At 43.1% G+C, this 6,238-nt stretch overlaps 1 pseudogene; it reads left to right on the forward strand.

The window, feature by feature from the left end:
- LOC135524963 (cryptochrome-2-like) overlaps positions 1 to 5,703 on the forward strand; it is a 51,381-nt pseudogene extending 45,678 nt beyond the window's left edge.
- The last annotated feature ends 535 nt before the right edge of the window (positions 5,704 to 6,238 follow it).

Genomic DNA, 6,238 nt, shown 5'->3' on the forward strand with positions numbered 1-6,238 from the left:
AGACCAAGGCTTGACAAGAATTTGAAAAAACTAGACTTGATACCAAAATGATACCATGGCAACAAACAAACAAAAAACAGGGAGAAAGCAAGTGATTTAAACACATTTTGTCAGGTTTTTGCTCTCAAAATCACACTTTGAAAATGTATTAAAACAACAGAATTGGATGTGGGTCGTTCCACCTCCAAAAGCACAAGAAAGAGAATTTTGGCACACGTCATCTCAGATTGTTCTGATGTCGTTTCCGTTGGAAACCGATACGATTACCATTCCTGCAACATTCTTTTGGGGCACACAGCACACCGCACACAGCAGGGCTCAACATTCAACTGAAAGCTACTGGCCCGAATGAAACAAATACTGCCCCGAGTCGATCTGACAGGAAAGTGATTTTAATAGCAGGTGATTTTATCTTTCATTTTATGGGCTGAGCAAGTAGTCTATACAGCAGGGATCGTCAACTAGAGTCAGCCGTGGACCGTGTAGTGGTTATTTCTGTATTATCAAATGAGGAAAGACAAGCTTATCACACAAGTCAGAGTTATACTTCTTTATTCACTTATTAGTAAGGGAGCAGGTCAATACAACACACACATACAAGGTGAATCGATTGAGTGCTCTAATAATACAGAGAAGCAAGGGGTTTTTATTGAATCACAAAACTGCTTAGTCATGGTTGGTTCCACCCTCCCTGGCAGATCAGGGCAATTTAAGCTACCTTGTTTTAATCTTGTGGCTATGTGTATCGGGTCATAGCAGACGTTGGTTCCGTTTACTCCCTTCTCTCCATTCTCTTCTCTCTCTGCACAGCTGTGCCCTTGGAAGACAGTAAAAGAACAGGATGGGCCGAAGTACAGTGGTCACTTCTCAGAGGCTCTTTGTCTTATGCCGTGTGACCAGCTTATTCAGAAGCAAAGAGAAATGGAAATAATACAGGTCTATCTGTTTTTCAAACTGATCTCTATCCCATGTCCCTGACTACACGCCTAGACCAGCTGATCTCTATCCCATGTCCCTGACTACACGCCTAGACCAGCTGATCTCTATCTCATGTCCCTGACTCCACGCCTAGACCAGCTGATCTCTATCCCATGTCCCTGACTCCACACCTAGACCAGCTGATCTCTATCCCATGTCCCTGACTACACGCCTAGACCAGCTGATCTCTATCTCATGTCGCTGACTCCACGCCTAGACCAGCTGATCTCTATCTCATGTCCCTGACTCCACGCCTAGACCAGCTAATCTCTATCCCATGTCCCTGACTACACGCCTAGACCAGCTGATCTCTATCCCATGTCCCTGACTACACGCCTAGACCAGCTGATCTCTATCCCATGTCCCTGACTCCACGCCTAGACCAGCTGATCTCTATCCCATGTCCCTGACTCCACGCCTAGACCAGCTGATCTCTATCCCATGTCCCTGACTCCACGCCTAGACCAGCTGATCTCTATCCCATGTCCCTGACTACACGCCTAGACCAGCTGATCTCTATCCCATGTCCCTGACTACACGCCTAGACCAGCTGATCTCTATCCCATGTCCCTGACTACACGCCTAGACCAGCTGATCTCTATCCCATGTCCCTGACTTCACGCCTAGACCAGCTGATCTCTATCCCATGTCCAGCTGCGGGGAGTGAACGTGGAAGAAATGAACCATCCTTTCTCAGAAGCACAGCATTGGCACTAAAGACATGTCTATACCATTGTTAAGCATATTAACTGTTAAATATGAATATTAAACAAATCAGGTAAATAGGCACTGATTCAAATCCCGAGCCTGAATAAGAGCGTCTACTAAATATATAAAATGTCAACAGAATTACAAATCATTTGTAGACTGCAAATTGACTGCAAGAAACCCAAACAGATATAGTTTGACTAAAACGTAATAATTTCAAACCTTACATTTGTTAGGAGGACATATAAAAGTAACCTGTAAAGCTTGTCATAAGCCCGTTGCAAACATACATCTGGGCCAAGCCACAAAGCATGTTCAGCATCAGTTAGTCCGTGTCTTAGAGCATGTAACATTGAGGCTTTTCTCTATTGGGGCTCTTCCCTATTGGTGCTTTTCCCTTATAGGGGCTTTTCCCTATTGGGGCGTTTTCCCCTTGTCCATGTGTTTAAAGAGCTTTTACTGAATACAGAATGTCAACGCAGTGTTTTCTTTACCTTAGCCTATTACTTCCACATAACAGTCCAATATGTTTCTCACAAATACAAGACATTTAAACACACATAAAAGCATTGGAGGACATGGGGATTTACTTAATATACAAAGCATGGCATAAAGACAACCGAGCGTAAATCATAGTCCACAGACGATAAGACGCAATGCATAGCTAAACTGCTTTGAGACCACCATCTGCTGGGGATGCAAATCACAAACGCTCACCTCCCCACAATTCCCAACCGACGCGGCTCCGCTACACATCCTCTATTCATTTTAATGTGGTGACATTGGAGAAATAGCTTGAGCTGCTCTGAGAATTTTAAACGCACGAAAGCCAACGGTCCAATATACTCGAACACTGCTGTGCATACACATACACGTTTTTGGACTATGATAGACGCTTAAGAGAGACAGTAGTGGTGCCGCTTCACTGGAATCTGACTAACTGTATTCTGTGCTGGTTGGTTTTGCCTGTCAGGTATTTGAGGAGGTGCCTCTGGATGCAGACGGGAGTATAAACTCAGGCACTGGATGTGGTTCTCCTGCAGTGTCTTTCTTCCAGCAGTTCTTCCACTGCTACTCTCCTGTAGGCTTCAGGATGAAGGAAAGACCCCGGGAGACTACATCAGGTACACACACACGCGCACGCACACACACACACACACACACACACACACACACACACACACACACACACACACACATACACATACACACACACACACACACACACACACACACACACACACATTCCCACATACACATACACATACACACACACACTAAAGAAGGGTACACACCACACACACATACACACTCACGTAGACACACGCAGACACATAGAAACACGTAGACACATAGACACACGTAGACACATACACACACATAGGCACACACGTAGACACATAGACACACGTAGACACATACACACACATAGGCACACACGTAGACACATAGACACACGTAGACACATAGACACACGTAGACACATACACACACGTAGACACATACACACACATAGGCACACACGTAGACACATAGACACACGTAGACACATAGACACACGTAGACACATACACACACGTAGACACATACACACACATAGGCACACACGTAGACACACACACAAGCACACTAAATCCGGTACACACTACACACACACTACATCAGGTACTCACATAGACATCCACACTACACACAAACACAGACACTCACTTACTGCCCTCCTGGGCTTCAGACAAAAGACGGTGATTGGTCCGTGATTACCACAACGTTTGTGCTTTGGCAAAATAATTGATGCAGCTGCTTGCGTCAATGAGGCCTACCCTCTTCCCCTGCTCTGACATTCGTAGGCTTCATCTGTGCGGCACCTTCAGCATTTAGATGTTTGTAAAATGGCTTTCACAATATTCAATCATAGTCTTTATTCGTTGAGTGACAACCAACGTAAGTTTCTGGGTCATTGTCACCAAATGCGGTGTAGAAAACATCTTACTGCTGATTGGGGCTTTTTGATTGCCAGGTTCATTGTATACAGATGTGGGTTTTTGTCTGCTTTCAACAGTCAGTGCATTTGGTAACTTTTACATGATCATTTTCATAACAAGGACAGCAACCATTTGTTGGGAGAGAGCAGCTCTCCTCCATAAACTTCCAAACGGTCACAACTATTTGCTTTTGAGATGGGGGTCAAATCCAAAACTGTGTTATATTAATTCCCTAGTTATGTCATAGCTCATTTCTAAAAATAGATTTTGGCATATTACTAGCTCAAAGCATTTGAATCTGCTATATGACAAGTTAATCATTGGGTGATGAAGATGTTGGATAACAAGGTGGGGGCACAAAAAAACAGAAATTTCCCCCCCTCATCTGTTAGTGGTAGATGTACACACACACACAAACACACAGAGCCACTCAGCTCAGAGAAGTCAATTCAGATAGATCCAGGTCAGCTCCTGAGCTCCATCAGTACCGTATTAACATTTTGAATAGAACATGAATAGGTTCATGCAACAATTGTTAGTACATCGAATCGCATCGATTCGTTCCATGAATCTAATTGAATCGCACCGAATTGTTTCAAACTAAAAGTATCGTTCCTGTATCGTATCAGAGCCCACGTATCTAGATGTGTATCAAATCGTGCTTGTAAGGAGTGAGAGATGCACATCCCTAATAACAATGCCTGTCCCTAACATATATGTGATTGTCTATCTCACAGGCGCTACATCCTTACACTAAAGGACTATCCCAACTACTACATCTATGAGCCGTGGTGAGCCCCAGAGCCTGTCCAGAAAGCAGCTAACGGCATCATGAGTGGACTACCCTAAGCCCATGATCAACCACGCAGAGGGCAGCAGGCTCAACATAGAAACGATGAAGAAGGTCTTCCAGCAACTCTCCCACTTGTTCTCTTCTGATTCCACATCATGGTTCTCTCTCACAGTTCCTATTGAGAACTGAAGCAATTTGGCTCTTGATTCGGCCCACAACTCCACCACAATCCTCTAGCTAGTCATTTTAGTCTTTTTGCATCCTGTTTTTACAAAGCACTTCTCCTGGCTTATTCTATGGATGTAGAGAGAGCCATCTAGTGGTTAAATGTTGTTGTTGTTTTTTTCTTTGGATGTCCTGCATTACCATTTTTTTATGTGGAGCTTTGCAGCTCATTCAGGATTATCTTCGGTCTCTTTGTTGCCTCTCTGATTAATCCCCTCCTTGCCTGGTCTGTGAGTTTTGGTGGGCGACCCTCTCTTGGCATGTTTGTTGTGGTGCCATATTCTTTCCATGTTTTAATAATGTATTTGATGGTGCTCCGTGGGATGTTCAAAGTTTCGGATATATTTGTATAACCCAACCCTGATCTGTACTTCTCCACAACTTTGTCCATGACCTGTTTGAAGCGTGTGGGAGAAAGATGTACATATAGGGAGAAACATAATACTGTACCACAAGAGAAAGATACACTTAGAGTGCATTTGCCATTCTGGTAAAATGCATTGTCTATTGTATAGGACAGGAAGCCAAAGTAAGGCCATGAGAGCATAGTACAGCTGGACATACCAAGGTCAGAGGAACATAGAAAGGAGGGGGTCAGCCAAATGACCAACGGATGGACTATAGACATAGGGCATATATTTTTAGGACATGAAGAGAAGAGACACATAGTCTACTAGTCCTAATATGGACATACATACCAAAGACCACACCAAGCTGAACTTAAGGGGCCCATAGGATGAGACGGGCATGTATTATTTTTGGGACATGAAGAGGTCCTGTCACCATTATAACTTGACTGAAAGCAGATATGGCGTTATTGGGCGTGAACAAGCAGGAAGCACAGATTGAAAGATAATGGTGGCAGATAGACTGAGGGAAGTAACTTAATTCGCATGTGGGATGGACTCATATATTGTATGTGTATAAATCAGAGCCAGTGCTCTGGAAAAGTGTGTGTTCTGCGGACCATCTAGGCTTTTGATAACTTTGTATTAAAAGCCTATATTGAATTCACAAGTTCTTGTAAGTGTTACATTTTGTTACGATTCTCCACGACAAGCGCTCCTTGGTCTTCATGTTGCAGCTTAATTGGTGGTGCCCCTTGCTTAGTGGTGGGGCCTTTCAGAACAGGTGTATATATACTGAGATCATGTGGCAGGTCATGTGACACTTAAATAAAGTCCAACTGTGTGCAATCTAACTAATTATGTGACTTCTGAAGGTAATTGGTTGCACCAGATCTTATTTCGGGACTTCATAGCAAAAGGGGTGAATACATAAAATTTAACACAAAAAAAAAGTAATTTTAAAAAGTTTTTTTTTTTCATTTCACTTCACCAATTTGGACCACAAAATGTGTGTTTGTGTGTGTGTGTACATCTACCACTAACAGATTAGGGGGGGGCAATTTCTGTTTTTTTTGTGCCCCCACCTTGTTATCCAACATCTTCATCACCCACTGATTAACTTGTCATATAGCAGATTCAAATGCTTTGAGCTAGTAATATGTTTAAAAAAATCAATTTAAATTACAGGATGTAATGCAACAAAA

This window comes from Oncorhynchus masou, chromosome 31 (genome assembly GCF_036934945.1).
Source record: "Oncorhynchus masou masou isolate Uvic2021 chromosome 31, UVic_Omas_1.1, whole genome shotgun sequence".
Classification (NCBI taxonomy): Eukaryota; Metazoa; Chordata; class Actinopteri; order Salmoniformes; family Salmonidae; genus Oncorhynchus; species Oncorhynchus masou.